This window comes from Gymnoscopelus braueri, assembly GCF_963280865.1.
Source record: "Gymnoscopelus braueri genome assembly, chromosome: 11".
Lineage (NCBI taxonomy): Eukaryota > Metazoa > Chordata > Actinopteri > Myctophiformes > Myctophidae > Gymnoscopelus > Gymnoscopelus braueri.
The window spans coordinates 9,476,614-9,497,556 of record NC_137613.1 but is presented as its reverse complement, the minus strand read 5'-3'; the positions used below and the strand labels follow the sequence as shown (position 1 = coordinate 9,497,556).

General features: G+C 42.1%; 1 protein-coding gene across 1 annotated transcript in view; it reads right to left on the bottom strand.

Annotated features, from left to right (window-relative positions):
• The window catches only part of LOC308094906 (uncharacterized protein), a 101,227-nt gene that overhangs the window by 41,253 nt on the left and 39,031 nt on the right, over positions 1 to 20,943 (bottom strand). The gene's annotated exons all lie outside the window — the stretch shown is intronic.

The following is a 20,943-nucleotide window of genomic DNA, read 5'->3' as shown; positions in this document are numbered from 1 at the left end:
AGTGGAGAAGAGATCCACTAGTCCCTAGTAGAACTAAGACAAGTAAGTAGAACTAAGACAAGTCATTTTATGCTTGGTTGCGCTCGGGTGTTGCGCTCTGAAAATAGCAGAAAATAGCTCACAACGTGTCGCGCTGCGACACGTTGTGATGTAGATCTGCTATTTTCAGCATACAACCAAGTGTAAAATCAGCCATTACGACGCAATCAAGGCACCGCCAAAATACATTTTAGTCGACTAAATCAACTGTAGATTTAGTCGACTATAAACTTGTGATATTTAGTCGACTAGAACTAGACAAAAACTCAAACGTTTCAGATGACTAAAATATGACTAAAACTAAATGGAATTTATTGAAAAGACTATGACTTAAACTAAATAAAAATGTGCTGTCAAAATCAACACTGTGTGCATGTACTGTATGTGTGAGTAATAGTATGTCCTCTCGTCCTCTCTCTTCTCGTCCTCCCTTTGGTTGTGTGGGTTTGTGTCCCATTGGTACAATCGTAATTAACCCTGTACGGATTCACGCTCTAGTAAGGCCTGCCACTAATTCTACAACCGGGGACCCGCTCCCCAGAGTTTCTTTTATTTCCCATGTCGCAGGTCCATGGACTGTCACTACGGACCCCCAGCTGCGGCTCAAGACTGTGACTGCGGACCGGGCCTCTCCATGGAGCACGACCGTGGATTTCTACTACACTACACTATACAAGTAAGACGCGCGAACGCTGGAAGCGAACGCAGATTGACTGTGGCTGCTATATTTCAACCACACTGTAGTAGTGCACTCTGCCGCACTCTGGCGGCTGTATACAGGCAGTGCAGCTGCTGGCATTTCAGCACAGAGTTTCGAGTCACATGGGGGCGCGAGCCAATGAGAGCGTGAACACACACGGACAGACACACACACAACCCAAGCACGGTGACATAGTAAGCTCCACTTGGTCGGAGGCGCGGCTTCGCCGCCTCCGCCTTCCGTGTTCGCAACCACTACACTATACTGTATACTATCTTAACATTCTTATATTATACCATTATATACTGCATACACATTATTGCTGTACTATATTATATTATCATATACTATCTTACACTATTATATTTGCTACTATAGTTATTGTTACTACTTGCACTGTATCTCTTTCTGTCTCTCCTCTGTCTGTCTGTCTCTCCCTCTCTCTCTCTTCTTTCCCCCGACACGGTCGAGGCAGAAGGCCGCCACCCTAGAGCCTAGGGTCTGCCTGACGTTTCTTCCAGTTAAGAGGGAGTTTTTCGTTGCCACTGTCGCAAAATTGCTTGCTCAGGCTGGGATGTCGGGTCTCATCTCTACATGTAAAGTGTCTTGAGACAACTTGTTGTGATTTGACACTTTAATAAAATTGAATTGAATTGAATTGAATTGAATATGTGAGTTCCTCTTACTGTTTCACAGGACAACCTCGTAAGAACTAAAACTTGTATGTCCCTATAAGTATGCCTACACACAGTCAAGTCATACATATGACATGATCTGACAGGAAAGGCATAAGTATGTTGGATAAGTGTCTACATTAATTTAACCCATTCAATCTGGGAACATATCTGTGCCATTGTAGATGTCTTTGGCCATTCAAAAATCGTGAACATTGCAAATGTGCAAATCTTGCAATATATTTTTTAACCCTCGTAGGGTCCTCGGGTCCTTTTAACCCGGTTTAACATTTTCAACATGAATTAAAAGTATGTAAAAAAAAATGTGTTCTCTATGAAACTTCTTCTATTTGCCTTATTTACTATACTAAACATGTGATAACTAAACATGTGACTAAAACACAAAGACCCTACGAGGAGAGCAAACATTTTAACTCTTTGTTTCTGGGGGATTCTACATAATGTCTTCTAAATCCTTAAAGGTCCTTACACACCGGGGCGATTTTTTTCATGTGAATAATACGTTTTTTTTAAAAACCTTATAAAGTCAATGCAAGCTTCCACACCAGTTTCGCGGAGCGAAAAAAGCGTCTTTTAATTATTCGGAACGAGTCCGAATTTTGCGTATATTCGCATATTCGCCGATGTGTAACCGCCTTAACAGTTGAAAAAAAAACTTTTTCCATGTCAAGGACCCCCAAAATGATATGTATTTGGCCATCTCAAAATATGTTCCAGGGACCCCATCAGGAGGAAAGATTTGAGTTCATTCAATTCAAGATTTGCACACATTTGTAAGATTTTTCAAAAATAGCAGATCTACAAATCTGCTATTTTTGAATAGCCAAAGAAATCTAAAGTGACACAGATGCTTTCCCGGTCTTAATGGGTTAATAATTTCCCCACTTTCTACAAAATGTAAATACAGCCGGAAAGATACGATTTAAGAAGAAAAAGAAAAGACTCACTTTTTTTTGTTTGACTCGTCTCAGTGTCAGAACGACGTGCTGCCACTTCCTTCTCTGTTGAAACAACACCTTCTCTCCTGGACTCTGGTTCTCTCCTGGCCTCTGGTTCTCTCCTGGACTCTGGTTCTCTCCTGGACTCTGGTTCTCTCCTGGACTCTGGTTCTCTCCTGGACTCTGGTTCTCTCCTGGACTCTGGTTCTCTCCTGGACTCTGGTTCTCTCCTGGCCTCTGGTTCTCTCCTGGAATCTGGTTCTCTCCTGGACTCTGGTTCTCTCCTGGCCTCTGGTTCTCTCCTGGCCTCTGGTTCTCTCCTGGCCTCTGGTTCTCTCCTGGCCTCTGGTTCTCTCCTGGACTCTGGTTCTCTCCTGGACTCTGGTTCTCTCCTGGACTCTGGTTCTCTCCTGGACTCTGGTTCTCTCCTGGACTCTGGTTCTCTCCTGGACTCTGGTTCTCTCCAGGACTCTGGTTCTCTCCTGGACTCTGGTTCTCTCCTGGACTCTGGTTCTCTCCTGGCCTCTGGTTCTCTCCTGGACTCTGGTTCTCTCCTGGACTCTGGTTCTCTCCTGGACTCTGGTTCTCTCCTGGCCTCTGGTTCTCTTCTGGAATCTGGTTCTCTCCTGGACTCTGGTTCTCTCCTGGACTCTGGTTCTCTCCAGGACTCTGGTTCTCTCCTGGCCTCTGGTTCTCTCCTGGACTCTGGTTCTCTCCTGGCCTCTGGTTCTCTCCTGGACTCTGGTTCTCTCCAGGACTCTGGTTCTCTCCTGGCCTCTGGTTCTCTCCTGGCCTCTGGTTCTCTCCAGGACTCTGGTTCTCTCCTGGCCTCTGGTTCTCTCCAGGACTCTGGTTCTCTCCTGGACTCTGGTTCTCTCCTGGACTCTGGTTCTCTCCTGGACTCTGGTTCTCTCCTGGACTCTGGTTCTCTCCTGGACTCTGGTTCTCTCCTGGCCTCTGGTTCTCTCCTGGACTCTGGTTCTCTCCTGGCCTCTGGTTCTCTCCTGGCCTCTGGTTCTCTCCTGGCCTCTGGTTCTCTCCTGGCCTCTGGTTCTCTCCTGGACTCTGGTTCTCTCCTGGACTCTGGTTCTCTCCTGGACTCTGGTTCTCTCCAGGACTCTGGTTCTCTCCTGGACTCTGGTTCTCTCCTGGCCTCTGGTTCTCTCCTGGCCTCTGGTTCTCTCCTGGCCTCTGGTTCTCTCCTGGCCTCTGGTTCTCTCCAGGACTCTGGTTCTCTCCTGGACTCTGGTTCTCTCCTGGACTCTGGTTCTCTCCTGGACTCACGAGAGGTGCCGCTGGTTTTCAACCCGTCACGGACATGAACTGAAAAAAGAACACACACAACATTGAAGAAGAAAAAAAGACAACGACGATTCTTAAGAGAGGAACAGACTCTGAGAGGAACAGGGAACAGATGCGTGTGAAGGTTATCTCAGAGGTTAACCCATTGAGACCTGAAGCCGATTCTACATGTCTCCTAAATCTCAACAGTTTTCTGAAAAACGTATGTTTCTATATCAGTGGTGCTCAATCTTTTTCATGTCAAGGACCCCCAAAATTATATGTATTTGGCCGCGGACCCCCATCAAAATATTTTGTTCCAGGGACCCCCAGAAGCAAAGAATTGAGTTAAAAATGTTTGCTTTAAAAATATATATATTCAAAGATTTGCACACATTTTCACGAATTTTTCAAAAATAGCAGATCTACAAGCTCGTAGCGCGGCACTCTGTGCCGCGCTATGAGCTTGTATATCTGCTATTTTTGAATAGCCCAAAGTGTAAAATAATGCTTTTTAGCTCAAATCTAAAAATGACACAGTTCCAGGTCTTAATGGGTTAAGGTTATAACAAATATTAAGTATTTATTATGAAATGAGGTTACAAGCAAAGATGGTGACTTGAGTCTCACAGAAAGATAAGAGTCAGAACTGGTTACAGACAATGTCAAAACCGAAGTTCAACAGATAGTCAAAACACAAGTTAAGCCAATAATCGCCAAAAATGAGCAAAGAGCCCCGATAACACTGGAGCTGCAGCATTTATAGTATAGCCCGTCGCTTTTTGCCACGTCATTATGACCAGATAGTCAAAACACATGTCAAATAATAGAGTTCACTTGAAATTTCAGGAACTAATAAGGGCACTGAGTTCAGTCAGCCGACTGAACTTCCCTATCCCCTCATATAATCTAATTGTGCATTCTTAACACCAGACCATAAAAGTATTTTCTTCGTATTGACCATTATTTATTCAGGGAAGACCATTGAGAGCAAGCTCTCTTTTTTAAGGACACCCTGAGTACAACATGATCACAACATATACAAAAAAAAAACAATACAATATATTCAATATTTACAAAACATCATAATGCAGATACATAAGGCTACACAAGGCAGGTGCAGTCCTTATGTAATGCATTCCCAAGTAGTACCCTAAATGTCTCTATAGAGACCAATTTATCCAGTTTCAGAGAGTCCTGGAGTTTGCTCCATTTGTCTGGGGCATAAAAGATGAAAAAATTAAAGATGAAAGCAGTCTTTCCTTGTTCACTGTTCATTCGTGGAGTCTAATGTGTGTTTGAGAGCGTTGTTTGATATCCTGTAGTTTTTGGTTCTAAAATACAATTGGAGCTTGCCACACGAGAAGGCCAGCCCAGTTTTCATCAATACAGTGATGCCCCCCCCCCCCCCCCCCCCCCACACACACACACACACACACACACACACACACACACACAATGCAATGACATAACGTTACATTTTCACAGACAGGACACAATATTCTCTTACTATGCTGCTTCATTTGGATTTAATTTGTGCCTCGTCTTGAATAACTACTGCTAATAGAAATGTAACTAATAAACAACTTCTGTGAGTGATAACCAAGACAAGTGACCTTTAATCCGGAGACAAAAGTGATAAGAGAAGATTATAATCAGCGCTGTTGTCCCCCTGTCTACACCAAGCTTACAGGGTTGATGAGAGTTGAAGCAACGATTACAGGACCAGTCAGACTTTATATAAGTCACAGATCTTTGCCCAGACACAGCATGTGCACGTCACAGACTTCACAGACTACATCCTGACTACATTCTGCTTCTCGCTAACAGCATCATAGCAGGAAGCCCATCTTGTGCCTTGCTGTCAAGGAATATGCTCCTCTACGGCTCGTACAGGATGTGAAACCGTTTGTGGTTAAGAGAAGGAGAAAATACAGGTGAACTTGAACTACACCCTAGAAGAGCGTCGGTTGCCGAAAAGGTTGTAATAAAGGCTTGATTCAAATAAAAAAGGCTACAAAACATAGTTAAATCTAAGGTCAACTAACGGTCAACTGACAGTCTAGGGCCCTGAGACAAAATCATTCTTTGAGACACACATATGGGTATTTCGGGGCGTGGCCGAATCCGTCATTCTTTCATCGGGTGAAGCAACACAGCTTTCACCATTGGCATTGCTTTACGGAACGCACACATTGTCACATTTAGTGGGTTTATTTCGTCATAGCGCACACATATGGTGAAGTATTGTGGTGCAGGTCATTGCAACAACCACCGATCTTGTGAAAAATGAAAACGGGACCGCAAAATATTCGAAACTTTCCACGATTCTGCCTATAATTATATTCTTTAAGACACACGTACATCCAGGTTTTTGGCGGGTCAAACAAGAGAATCACGTGACCCCCTTCCCCTATTCGCTCATACTAGGACCAGTGTTGATTTTGTCAATTAAAACTATGAGATTTTTTTGTCGACTACCTTTTTACACAGACAAAAACTAAATAAAAACGAAGCTATGATGACTAAAACTAAGACTAAATATATAGAATTTCGTCAACAAATAAAACTAGACTAAAATGTTAGTGAGGGACTAGTGGAAAAGAGATCCAGTAGAACTAAAAGACAAGTCATTTTATGTTTGGTTGCGCTCAGGTGTTGCACTCTGAAAATAGCAAATCTACAAGCTCACAACGTGTGGTGCTGCGACGCGTTGTGAGCTTGTAGATCGGCTATTTTCAGCATGCAACCAAGTGTAAAATCAGCCATTACAACGCCATCAAGGCACCGCCAAAATGCATTTTAGTCGACTAAATCAACTGTAGATTTAGTCGACTATAATCTTATGATATTTAGTCGACTAAAACTAGACTAAAAACTAAAGACTAAATCAAAATGTGCTGTCAAAATCTAGCCTCGCGTTGCCAGACAATATCACACGACACACTGCGTGGATATTAGACTAGACTAATCTGCCTAGGGCTAAAGTGCAATGCAATTTCGCAAAGGCAGATTCGTCTGGAACCAGGCTAGTCAAAATCAGCACTGACTAGGACATGATGTATGTGTAGGAAGAGGAATACACTCACATGCACTACCATGCACATGCTGTTGTTGTGTCGAAAGTTAATCTGACAAAAACATAAGGTCAACAGAGATCAGACAGAATACAGAATTCCTATTTCATTTCATTCCATTTCTGTCGTTTCGGTACTCAAAGCGTGTGTCAGAGAGATCAATGCTTGATAGCAAAGGCTACCATAGTAGCCTACCTACAGATATTTTACTTAAGTAAAAGTAGCAATACCACAATATAAACATACTCTGTTACAAGTAAAAGGCCTGTGTTCGAAATGTTACTTGAGTAAAAGTACAAAACCATATACTTAAAGTACCAAAAGTAAAAGTACAAAAATGTTTGAAGATAGCAGATCTACAAGCTCACAACACGTCGCGAGGCGACGCGTTGTGAGCTTGTAGATCGTCTATTTTCAAATAGCCTACAGTAGGTATAAAATAGGGCTAAAGTGGTTAATGTATGTTTTATAATATAATAATTTATATCTGCAAGTAACTAGTAATTAAAGTTTTCAAATAATTGTAGTGGAGTAAAAGTACAATATTTGCCTCTGAGATTAGTGGAGTAGAAGTAAAAGTATTGAAAATTGGAAATACTCTAGTAGAGTAAAAGTACCTCAAAATTGTACTTAAGTACTTGAGTAAATGTACTTAGTTACTTTACACCAACTGACCATATCAAAGGGAGTTGTATGTCACATGGATGACAACCTCATCTGGGGGAAAGACCAACAACAGCACAAAAGCAAACTGTACTACAGAAGCTCCAAGAAGCCATTATCACACTAAACATGGAGAATCCGTCGGCCCGATCGGACGTGAAACCGTGCACACACACTCCCTGGATGCCAGAGCAGAACCTCTGCCCCACTGTTTCACAACGACCTGTTATAGCGCCACCAGGAGGAACATTTTTGCAATACAAATCTTTAGATATTACTCGTCCAAACATCACGCAAATCGGTACACAGTATCTCTATAGTCATGTGATCAAGACGGATCTGTACGATCTTTCATATTCCATCCTGATTGGCTAACATTTTGCTTCCAAAGTTTACAGGAGCGGTCAGTTTTGAACAAAATGCCTCAAATCATGAAGACAGCGTGCGATTGCCGTGAAACCTTGCATGCACATTCCCACTAGGCTAAGGAAGAAATGCCATCCTAAAGTTTTCAAATCAGCCTCATAGTGGCGCTATAGTGGGACGATTTACGTTTTTACCTATAACTGGACCGATCGAAGTGAAACTTTGCACGCTCACTCCCTAGGGGGCTAGGCTAAGGAAAAACCTCTGCCCGGCATTTTTGACATCGGCCTTTATAGCGCCACCAGGAGGCAGACTTTTGCTAAACTTATTTTTTTATATTACTCTTACAGATTTTGTCCAAACATCACGCAAATCTCTATAGTCATGTGATCAAGACGGATCTGTCTGATTTTTTATATTCCATCCTCATTGTACCTACAACCCATTATTAAGAGAGAATAAAAAACGTTACAGAGACGTTTGTGAAAAGTGTTGAAAGTGTTGTGAAGGAGGTGTGAATTCACTTCCTGTTCTGTAAATGACGAAACAAATGCCTTTTTCCATCATAAGAAAGACGGCACTTCTCTTTTCTTCAGTGTGTCGTGTGGAAGTCGACCCTATCAGATACCTGCAAGAAGACTTAGCGTCTTAAAGTCGACCGTATCAGATACCTGCAAGAAGCCTTAACGTCTTAAAGGTAGAAATGGCCGTGGCTTTCCACTCCGATGACATCGAGATGCAAGAGGAAGACTATGAGAATGCGGACGAGCAGACTCCAGCTCAGCTGAAACAACCACCAAAGAAGTCTGGTAAGAAATGTTGTTAAAAAAATCATCCATATATGAATATATAATATGTTATTAAAACATCCATATATAACTTTATATGTTATTAAGACATCCATATATAACTTTATATGTTATTAAAACATATATAACTATGTAATTACATGTCTCTAGATTTTCAAATCCAGTCAGAGCATGGTCACTGAGTTATGGCCGTTTGAAATGTTAGACACTGATGTAACATATAGTGCTATAGTGCCACATATGTGTGCAAATTATTATTCACATATATATATATTAATAATTTTATTGGCCCGTTGGGCCTTGCAGGTCGCAAGTTGTAGATCTGAAACATTGTGCAAATCTTTGAATACATATTTCTTAAAGCGAACATTTGTAAAAATATTTGGTTCCAGGGACGCCCAGAAGCAAAGATTTGAGTTACAAATGTTCGCTTATAAATATATACTCAGAGATTTCCACAACTTTTCACGATTTTGTGGCGCGCTATGAGCTTGCATATCTGCTATTTTTGAATAGCCAAAGAAATGACAGAGATGTGTTCCCGGATTTAAAATGGTAAATAAATCATTAATAAGACCATACACTATACAAAAAGGTTGTTGTTGTTGTGCTATAAAAAGGTCTGGCCAAATTGTCAAATATTGCCTAAGAAAGAGGCAATGTTTTTGAAAACGACTGATCTACAAGCTCACAACGCGTCGTATCGCGATGCATTGTGAGCTTTCAGATCAGCTACTTTCAAATAGCCAAAGTTTAAATAGGGCTGAAGTGGTTTTGTAATTATAATTAAAATCTACAAGGTAACTAGTAACTTAAGTTTTCAAATAATTCCAGTGGAGTAAAAAGTACAGTATATGCCGTCCCATGTAGTGGGGCAAAAGTAAAAGTATTGAAAATTGGAAATACTCCAGTAAAGTAAAAACACCTCAAAATTGTACTTAAAGGGTAAGACCACTTTGGTAGAGGTTTGGGTTGTGTAGTTACCTTGCCATGATGTAACTCCAAAGGTGGGCAAGAAATCGAAAATAATTGCTCCATTGATTAGAAATTGATAATTCAAAATATGCTCCTCATTGACTTACATTGTACGGTAAAACAGCTCTCAAAGTCACTCTTTTAGCACATAAATGAACCCAAACAAAGCTGATTCAGACAATATATAACATCACCAAACCCAGTACTGTTTGTTTTTTTAATAAAAATGTCAACTTCCTGTTGATTTTACTATTTGAAGATCTGGATCCGGATCCGCGGATCCAGTCCGGGTTTTCTACTTATTAAAAATGGCTAAATCAACAGGAAGTTGAGATTGTTATTTTTTTTAAAAACAGTACTGGGTTTGGTGATGTTCTATATTGTCTGAATCAACTTTGTTTGCGTTCGTTTTTGTGCTAAAAGAGTGACTTTGAGAGCTGTTTTACTGTACAATGTAAGTCAATGAGGAGCATATTTTGAATTATCAATTTCTAATCAATGGAGCAATTTTTTTTTATTTCTTGCCCACCTTTGGAGTTAGATCATGGCAAGGTAACTACACAACCCAAACCTCTATCAAAGTGGTCTTGCCCTTTAAGTACAGTACTTGAGTAAATGTACTTAGTTACTTTACACCACTGGTTGTGGACACTACAGGCCGGGTTGTGACACAAGGTCCTCTGGACAGGATTGCATCACCCAAACCAACAGCCTTCAGATACTATAACTTCCTGTCATGAATCACTTGCTGTTTCTGACACTGCACTAGTATGTTATGAGCCGTTGCTATGGTGACAGCTGCAGTGTTTTGACTTTTGGGGAAGCGATGCCTATAAGGTTTGTGGGATGTAATCAAAATGAATAAATTACTGCTTTATTGTTCGTCATAACATTAAACTACAGTCTGGTGAGAGATGGTATTAAAAACTATAAATCGCAAAGTGATTGAAAAGATAATTATTTGATTACTGACCGAATTCCCTCACTTTTCTCTCACTGTGTGTGTGTGTGTGTGTGTGTGTGTGTGTGTGTGTGTGTGTGTGTGTGTGTGTGTGTGTGTGTGTGTGTGTGTGTGTGTGTGTGTGTGTGTGTGTGTGTGTGTGTGTGTGTGTGTGTGCAGTCGGTAGAAGTGTCAAGCTGGTAGGAATGGGCGTTGGGTTGCTGTGTGTTGTTCAAGCTCTCCTCAACATCGGTCTCAGACTGTCTCTCCGTAAGTCAACTTTCATAACAATGTTTTACATGTCTGTGATAATATAATATGTTTCAATTTGAATAGCGAATACTAGAGGCAGAGCGTATAAACGTTTTAGTTCAAGACCCAAAAGAGAAATTAGATGTTTGCCAGGGATCCAAACTAGTGAAATTAGCAGATCTACAAGCTCACAATTAAAGTCATCAGTTTGTTGATTCCCCTAACAGATTCAGAACGGATGACTGACCAGCTCCAGTCCAAATACAACAACCTGACTGCCCAGAATGACCAGCTACAGTCCAGATACAACCGACTAATCGAACGAGATGACATCAAGAGGATTATTTGTGGTCAGTGAGACATCACTGTTTTTATTCATTGTTATATGTTGTTCATCATTTTATCGTTAAATTAGAGCAAATGGGGAAAATCAGTGGCTAACTTTATCATTTTTGTTATTAGAACGAGATGGATTTACATTCGATGGCGGTGTGTGTTATTACATCACTACTTCTACTGAGAGGAAATCCTGGAATGAGAGCAGACAATACTGTATAGACAACCAAGCAGCCTTGATCATCATAAAGAGCAAAGAAAAACAGGTGTGTGTGTGTGTGTGTGTGTGTGTGTGTGTGTGTGTGTGTGTGTGTGTGTGTGTGTGTGTGTGTGTGTGTGTGTGTGTGTGTGTGTGTGTGTGTGTGTGTGTGTCTGCGTGCGTGCGTGCGTGTGTGTGTGTGCGTGCGTGCGTGCGTGCGTGCGTGCGTGCGTGCGTGCGTGCGTGCGTGCGTGCGTGCGTGCGTGCGTGCGTGCGTGCGTGCGTGCGTGCGTGCGTGCGTGCGTGCGTGCGTGCGTGCGTGCGTGCGTGCGTGCGTGCGTGCGTGCGTGCGTGTATATATTGTATAGTTTGTACATCAGTAACCAGCAGCTTTTCTGTCCAGGACCTTGTTCACAGAGTTGCTCCCAGAGACCAGCGCGTGTGGATCGGTTTGACAAAAGAGGAAGGAATCATTAAGTGGGTGGATGGAACGCCACTGACCTCACCAACGTAAGACCTTACCTTCATTAATAATTATAATAATTATAATAATTGTAATAATAATAATAATAATAATACATGTAATAATAATAATAATAATAATAATAATAATAATAATAATAATACTAAGCTTGTAGATCTGCTACATTTGTTTGAAGCTGTAGTATGATCAAGTAGGGAGTTAATTTAAGAAAAAAAACACAAAAAGGTTTCTGCCCGACGCAACAATATATATTTTTGCCTATATTGCACGTAAAGAGACAAAAAAAGAATAATTAAGATTTAACAATAAATCATTGTTGTAAATGTATTGTAATGAATGAAATGTTCTTTATTTCTACAGGTTCTGGTTCCGTGATCAGCCTGATGACCAGGGAGGAGGCGAAGACTGTGTTTACCATTTTAATGGTGCCTCTGATAATAGAGGATGGATTGACAGAGTATGTTCTTACACCGCCCGTTGGATGTGTGAAAGAGTTGTGTACTGAAACCATCATTGTCACAATGTATCAGCAGTGGTGGAAAAAGTACTCAGATATTTGACTTAAGTATCAGTATAAAGTATCAATACTGCAATATAGAAATACTCCATTACAAGTAAAAGTCCGGAATTAAAAATGTACTTGAGTAAAAGTACAAAAGTATTGGTATCAAAATGTACCAAAAGTAAAAGTACTAAAATGTTTGAAAATAGCATATACTGATACATACTGATACATGTATTAATACCATATTTCATTGTTAAATCAACACTGGTTATGTGTACTGAAACATGTATGAATACCATGTTTCATTGTTAAATCAACAATGGTTATGTGTACTGAAACATGCATTAAATACGTAATTAAGTCACATTGTCTGTGTTAAATGGCCTAAGTGGCAATGGGCCTCATTCACTAAGCTTGTTTACATCCATATTTTGTACTTATAGCCATTTACGCCATTTACGCAAATTCCCACGTTAAGAGTCTGATTCATCAATCTTTTTGTCTGTGAATTTTGACGTCTCATGTTTGCTTGGAGGCAGACGTACCAAAGCTTGCGTATGTCATTAGAATGCCTTATTATTCATGCAAAATCAATTACAATCGTGCCAAACCTCAAATAAAATATGTATCGGCCCAATATTTGTCAAACACGCAAAAAATATGTCAAACGATCTATTGCTTTGATGCATATTATAGACATGATGCAAATTCAACCGACTTTTTATTTCTTTTCACTTTTTCACGTTTAGAGCTGAATTATTAGTTCCCTCTGCATTTGCATCATAAGTCTGACTTAGACAACATTTAATGTCCTAGTCACATTGTCTTTGACTTTCCTAAGTCCTGTCTTTATTGTAAATCACTTTGAGCTGCATGCTTTGTATGAAATACTTAATAAAGTTTCCTTTGGAGACACCAATAATGTGTATTATTATTATTATGATGTAGATGAGGATCAGATTAGCTCTAACAATTGTTATTCACTAAAGGTTTTTATTTGACTCCTTTCAGATACAGGATACGAGAGCTTGCAGATCTGCTATTTTAAACCAGTTTCACATTCAACACATGTTTAAGGCAGTGGTTCTCAGGACCCAGGGGTCCTAGGTGGTGGTTCCAGGGGTTCCCCACTTCTAACCCTGTTCTTTAATTTGTCCATTCAAAAATAGCAGATCTACAAGCTCAGTCAGTGTGAGTGCGGCCTAACACAAAAAACTGAACAACTTCTTTTATACCAACAATACCCCTAAACCAGGAGTCTTCAATGTTTTTCAGCCCAAGAACCTCTTATCTGAGAGACAGATGAAGCTTGGCCAAAAATAGCCGATCTACAAGCTCACAACGCGGTAACGCTATTTTCAGCGATGGTTCCACCAAGAATAGGGATGCTCAGGGTTGCAAGTGGTTAATGTAAAAAAATGAAATACGATAAAAGTTCCTATCACACAATGATATGGCGGACCCTCTAGGGGTCCCGGACCCCCTGTTGAAAACCATGTGACTATGTACATTTACTCAAGTACTGTACTGAGTTATATTTATGTTCTTTACCGCTTATACTCCACTACATCTCAGAGGGAAATACAAATTGTATTTACCCCACTACAATTATTAGTTACTTAGTTGATTATATTACATACATTAACCACTTTAGCCCTATTTCATACTTCAGATTTGAAAATAGCATACTAACATTCATTAGAAAGACAATATCAGTGGGTGTTTTGAGTCTAACATGGTTAAATTGGAGTTTTAAGTTACAATGGGTTTAGATAGGAAGGGGGCGTATCTGTTAATATGAATATCAAATAAATATTTAATGAAGCAACTTATAAACTGTCTGGGTTGAAACATAAAAGCCAGAGTAGACGTTAAAATTACCCCAGAAGTGTTTTAAAGTGAAATGCTCCTTTAGGTGTTGAGGTACAGTAGATGTATGTGAGGCTGCCTGGCCCTCACATACAGTAGCGGCCTTTGGTATGTTTCACCCGTTTCAATTGAAACAGGCCTCGAACCACAGGGGGCCTCCGAGTTGGCTGGGATTCTTTTAATTTCAAATTTGTATTATTATAATAATTTTTTGACTCGCATCCCAGTCCGGGGTTCCGCCTCCGGCTGGCCGACGTCCAAGAATTTCATGCAAGAATTTAATAAAAATTATTCAACCTCTACACCACTAGTTGCCTGGCAGCAGCTAATACGTTTTGACCTGTCAAGGTGTTGTTATTTTGTTGCGTAAAATAATAGAAAATAGAGAAAACCTAATGAATAGCCTCCCAAAGGTAACCTCATTCTTTGGTCCAGCTGCTCCAAAATCAGCAAAAAAAGACCTTCCGACAACTGCTGTTGTTGCAACGGCAACACACGGTCCGTCACAGGCGATGATAGCCAACAGACAACTGTGCAGTCTATGCCTACACATAGCCAAAGAACTTCTATCCTGGCTATTGACAGTCCAAGCGAAACAGAAGATGCTGTAGCTGTCAATCAAAAACAAGTAAATGAGAACCCTACTGCAACAGAAACAGATGGCGATAAGGATGACCAAACCTTATGTTTTGATGAACCCATCATGATGACAATCAAACTGAGAGTGAGACAGGTGAGGAACACCACCACACCACCACCACCACCACTCCAAACAGGGAGAAAGTCCCTTTCACAGAGACCGACCTGGCACACTGGCCAATGCATACTACCAGTGAAAAGCTCTGAGGAAACGGTACAATGATCATCATTCATCCCAAATCCCAAATGCAAATTAATCAACTTTCTCCAATCACCTGTGAGTAGCCTCTTTATTGCCTGAACAGGTCAGCTGAGCAACGTTATAAATATAAAGGATACAGCAGCATTGTATATCTCTCAGCTCAAAGCTTGTATCAACAAAATAATGTCATAGACAAGGGGATGTGCCGTGGTGATGATTATTTTCCATTCTAAATTTAAATGATAGAATTTAGCTTTAGAGTATTGCTTGTTGGAATGGCAGGCTCTGTCACAGACTAGCAGAGTCAGACCTTCTGGGAATCTCCGGCAGTGATGTGGTGTATTCATGGAATCATCTCTTTGGAATACCAAAACGCTCGCCCCCAAAACACAGTCGCCCTCGGAGCACAGGTATCCGGCGGTATTTATTCCTAAACTTAAATAAGAGAAGTGCTGCGAGTAGCTTATCATATTCTAAACTATTGGTTTATTTGTGCATGTCAGAAACAATCTAATATCATGTGGAGTAAACAGGATGTAGATCTGATTAAATCAGGGCTCAGCTCAAGTGAATCATGTAATGACAATGGCAAAACAATATTACTTTTGTTAATTTAATGTGAGTGAGTTGTTTTAGCTGTCTGTCCATGGTGGAAGTGCACACACGCACCGTTTCTGAACTGTCCTCCTATGAGACACAGAGCGTGTAGAATAAAATGCCACCATATCATCATGAGTATTAGTGAGGACCTATATGAAGATATACTGCTATGCCACCAAAATGTGGAATGACCTTCCAACAAACATCAAAAAGTGTAACTCCTTATCCTCCTTCAAAACCGCCATAAATGAGCACCTTTTTAACTGGTCCTAGACAAGTCAAGTCTTCTAAGTGTAACCCCATGAATGAATGTAGTTTTGTGTTAGTCTACCTAACATGCCATAACTCCAGTTCCCAGCATGCTAAAAGCCCCAAAATTGGTGGGTGCTCTTAGATGGCCAATAGGGACGGGCTGTAAACTGCTGATGCCCCGGTCCCTCTATGTTCCTATTGGCTGGCGTTTAAACAGCCTCAACTCCAGTCCCTAGCATGCTAACGGCCCCAAACGTGGTAGGTGGTCTTACGGGACAGGCTGTAATTGCTGAAGCCCCACTCCCTCTGCGTTCCTAAACAAATAAAAGAATGATACCTTAATGTAGGCTACCTTATGAGTGTAGTTATTTTAACTTATGTTGGAGCGTTGGCTCACCGGAAGAAAACTACAAACAAAATGTCTGCAATGCGGGGTCGACGCCAGGTCAAAGTTCGTCAACGTTGGCGCTCGGGTGGCGCACTAGTAAATTGCCTGCTCACCACCACGGAGGTTGTGGGTTCAAACCCACCGTGGTGCATCTGGCTTTGTCAAGTGTATATATGAACACAATTGGCACGTGTTCGGGGGAGGGAAGCCAGGCAGGGAGGTATTGTAGTGATATTTGTCACTGTACGTAAATCCTACAGAATGGGGCAGGGAGTGTTGGGCGGGAGGAGTAGGACGAAGGCTCTATTTCCTCCTGGTGGGGGCTCCTCACTGGTAGGTGAGTCAGTAGGATACAACAGCAGTGACAACACACAAATGTGTGTGGAGGAACTAATTAGGGAGAAAGAGGATTTAACCAGAAAAAGTGCTCCGCGAAGCACAGGTCTCAGCTAGGTCAGGTAGGTTATTGTGGCCTCCACAGAAATCGCACGCTGCGTTCATGATTTGAGGCATTTTGTTCAAAACAAACCTATCCTGCAAACTTTGGAAGCCAATGTTAGCCAATTAGGATGGAATATGAAATATCGGACACATCCGTCTTGATCACATGACTATAGAGATACTGGCCCTCATTTATCAACAGAGCGTAAAAAACGGCTTATATTTTTCCATATGCGGCCGTACACCAATGTCGAAGTCACATTTATCAACGAATCCTATACAGCCAATCCTAGCGTACATCAGGTCGGAGCCTTGATAAATCTCACGTCTGAAAACGAGCGTCATTTAAATAACACGCCCTTAAATATTCTCGAAACACCCCGATTTTTGGACATGAAGAACCAGAATACGACCAAACAAAGCATGGAAAGCCAATAAGAAAGAGTTTCGCCGGCTCGCCTCTCCTCGCTGCCTGTCAAGTCACACACACACACGCACACGCACACGCACATGCACATGCACATGCACACGCACACGCCTCTCTCTCTCACACACACACACACACACACACGCCCAACTGTGTCATGTAATCCGTTACGGTACAATCTTCACGTAGGCTTGTAGCCTACATGAATGACATATTATGATACCAATCACATCGCCATGAATGGAATACGTTTGTATATTTATTTACCCCATACCGAGCAGTGCGCGTTCGAGTTACACTAAAATAAAGCAGTCCTGTAGGCTATTCCCCATGAGACTTGGGCGGGCTGCAGTGATCCCGTGCCGCCACGTTAATAAGAGATTGGAGCGTCGGGTTTATATCCTTAACCCAGCCAGGTTGTAGATAACTCTCTATGACATAACTCCATACCATAGGACAAGCTACTGTAAGTTTGTAGACCTCACTGTCCATGAAAAGATGGTCGGGACTAGTCCCGACTCCTGAAAATGCTCTCGCAAAAGCGCTCGTATATTTTGAAAATAGCAGATCTACAAGCTCACGCTTGTGAGCTACATTTTAAATGCAGCCAGATCTGCAATCTTATCTGAATGACTGTTAAAGCAGTTTGTTTAAATTACTTTATAAAATGTTATATTTTCACAGGGATTATTCATTAGTGTGTAGATATACATTTTGGAGTGGATTATGTGTCCAGATGCCTGTCGGACAATGCTGCTCCGCAGGTCTAGAATGGAATTAACAGGCGCAGCCAACGTCAACAACTGCTATCGACCAGACGTGAGATCTCAGCGTACCGAAGGCTGAAACCAACGTCAGGATATATTGATATATGTACGGTGATCTCACCGTACGCCCATTATAGTAATATAAGTAATAACATTTTTTTTAAACAAAAATTGGCCTCCTGGTGGCGCTATAACAGGCCAATATGAAAAAGGGGAGAGTTTCGGCTTTGTCTAAAAGGCAGATGTGAAAAACACAGGGCAAAGGTTTTTCCTTGGCCTCTAGGGAATGTGCGTGCAAAGTTTCATGCAGATCGGTGCAGTTATAGGTAAAAAAGCGAATCAGCCTGTTATAGTGCCACCATGAGGTTGATGTGAAAACTTTCAAGTGGCATTTCTTCCTCGGCCTAGTGGAAAAGTGTGTGCACAATTTCACGGAAATCTCATGCTGCGTTCATGATTTGAGGCATTTTGTTCAAAACGAACCAATCCTGCAAACTTTGGATGCCAATCTTAGCCAATCAGGATGGAATATGGAAAATCGGACAGATCCGTGTTGATCACATGACTATAGAGATACTGTGTACCGATTTGTGTGATGTTTGGACAAAATCTGTCGGAGCAATATAAAAAAAAGTGTTTTGCAAAAATTGGCCTCCTGGAGGCCAAACTGAAAAACTCGGGCAGAGATTCGGCTTTGTTATCCAGGGAGTGTGTGTGCACAGTTTCGCAGAGACCGGGCCAACAGTGCCGGAGATTAGCTGCTCACAGACAGACGGACACACGGACGGACGGACGGACGGACGGACGGACGGACAGGGTACAAAACATAGTCTCGGCCATGCCTTTCGGCCTGGCGGAGACAAAAATGGGTAGAGGAATAGCAGTGTGTTCCTCGTTTTTTTACCCAAGCCTCTAGAGTGCTAGTGACACAGGCACTACTATCTCACCTTGATTACTGCTCTAATATGGTCGGGTGCAGACCATAGACTGTATAAAAGAGATGGACAAAGCCAGACCGCTGGTTTCTACAGACCGAAAATTAAGCCGATTGTTCAGGAATTTGAAATCCGCCATCTCTAATATAAGCCCCAACAATCCCCAAAGAATGCTATTGGTTGGGTAGCTTGTCAATCAAGAGCGGGGGCGGGGAATGAATGCTATTGGTTGTGTAGCTTGTCAATCAAATCATCCCGCCCCTCTTAGAGAATAGCCTACTTTATCGTAAATTTTAGAATTAAATGGGACCATAATTTAGCAAAACGCATATCATGATGATTGAAAGGAGACTTTAAACTAGCGACTGGAAGCATATAGAATTTATGACAATTTTGATTAAGATAAGAAAAGTCTAAAGTTTGTCAAAAACCCATCCGCTTGCGTTAAAATAAATTATTTCCGACACCTGCAGGGGTAAAACAGCGAAACTACAGGCCATTCATATGAACTGTCTCTTCCGTATTGGAGTCAATGTAAAAATCTCAAGCTGGCCCCTTGGTGCAGACAAGAAACATCTGTCTAAGCTTCAAATAGCTCAGAATAAAGCTGTAAGGCTGGCACTGCACTGTCCATTTGGATGTGAGGCAGACTACTGAGAGATTGCAATGCATGCTAGTCTCTCATGGTGGCTCAAAGTAGAGGAGAGGTTAGCATGCAATTTAGTGAGTTTCTTTAGGAATATTTGTCATAGTAAACAACCAGTTTGTCTGTACTCCCAAATACATTATGTGAAAGATCATCATAGGCATGCAACCAGGCAGGCTACTAGGGGTCACATAGTTAAACAAAAAGTCAGAACAAATGCAGATCTGTGATGTATAGGGCAATTACAATATAAGGGATAATAATAATAAAAGGATAATACAAGTCCAGGGGACTTGTTTCCATTATGATCCCAATTGATTCACACCCGTAAAAGCAGGACCACATCACCCGTATATACTGACCTACCTTCATTGGCTCCCACTCAGATGTAGAGAAAGTCTTATTATTCATTTTTAATATCACCTCGCTACGTCTTGAGTGACCCTTCACCATTCCGCAGCAGCACAGGCACAATCTTCAAGTAGACTCGTCCTGTTGGATTGGAGTTGGTGAGGTAGACTTGGTCAGGTGCTGACGTGACGTGGAAGATAGTGGTGCTGTGTGAAGTAACACTGTGAAGGACCCTAAGATGCACCTCGTCATATTCTCTGCAGGGCTTCTGAAGCGTCTTGGTACTTTTGATTGGCGCGTCCACATTTCCAGCAACACTTGCCCTCTTTTTATCCATTTGATGACTGCTCGGGTGGACACTCTTTTATCTCAAGCCACTGAAACAAGTAGTGCTCAAGTCACTGCTGCAATAGAGACAAAGGCGTGTGAACTTCTCATTGTGTGGCCTTATTGAGATGATCCTCCTGGAATTCTATCAAGTTGCCATTATGGTAGACTGTGGTAAACTGACCCCTTGCCCTTGTAACTTTGTGTCCTTTCTGTGTGGTATATGTGTATGCTTGGTTGATAAAGTCCAGCACTTCCTCATCTACTATGAATCTATGCCTACCACAGTGAAGCTGGCGTCGGGTGCTGCGGTGAAGCTGGCGTCAGGTGCTGCAGTGAAGCTGCAGCACTCGACACCAGCTGGCTGAAGTAGGGTGCAGCTGGTATGCTAGCTGTGCTGAACCTGGTGTCGGGTGCGGCTGGTACGCCGGCAGGGAGGCTGGCGTCGGGTGCGGCTGGTACGCCGGCAGGGAGGCTGGCGTCGGGTGCGGCTGGTACGCTGGCAGGGAGGCTGGCGTCGGGTGCGGCTGGTACGCTGGCTGGGAGGCTGGCGTCGGGTGCGGCTGGTACGCCGGCAGGGAGGCTGGCGTCGGGTGCGGCTGGTACGCTAGCTGGGAGGCTGGCGTTGGTTCCTGCTGGTACGCCGGCTGGTAGGCTGGCGTCGGGTGTGGCTGGTACACCGGCAGGGAGGCTGGCGTTGGTTCCTGCTGGTACTCCGGCTGGGAGGCTGGCATCGGGTGCGGTTAGTATGTCGGCACATAATGTGGCGGCCAGCAGTTGGTATTCCTCCATAATCAAATATATAATAGCAAACATTTTCCCTTCCCGACATTTGTTAAT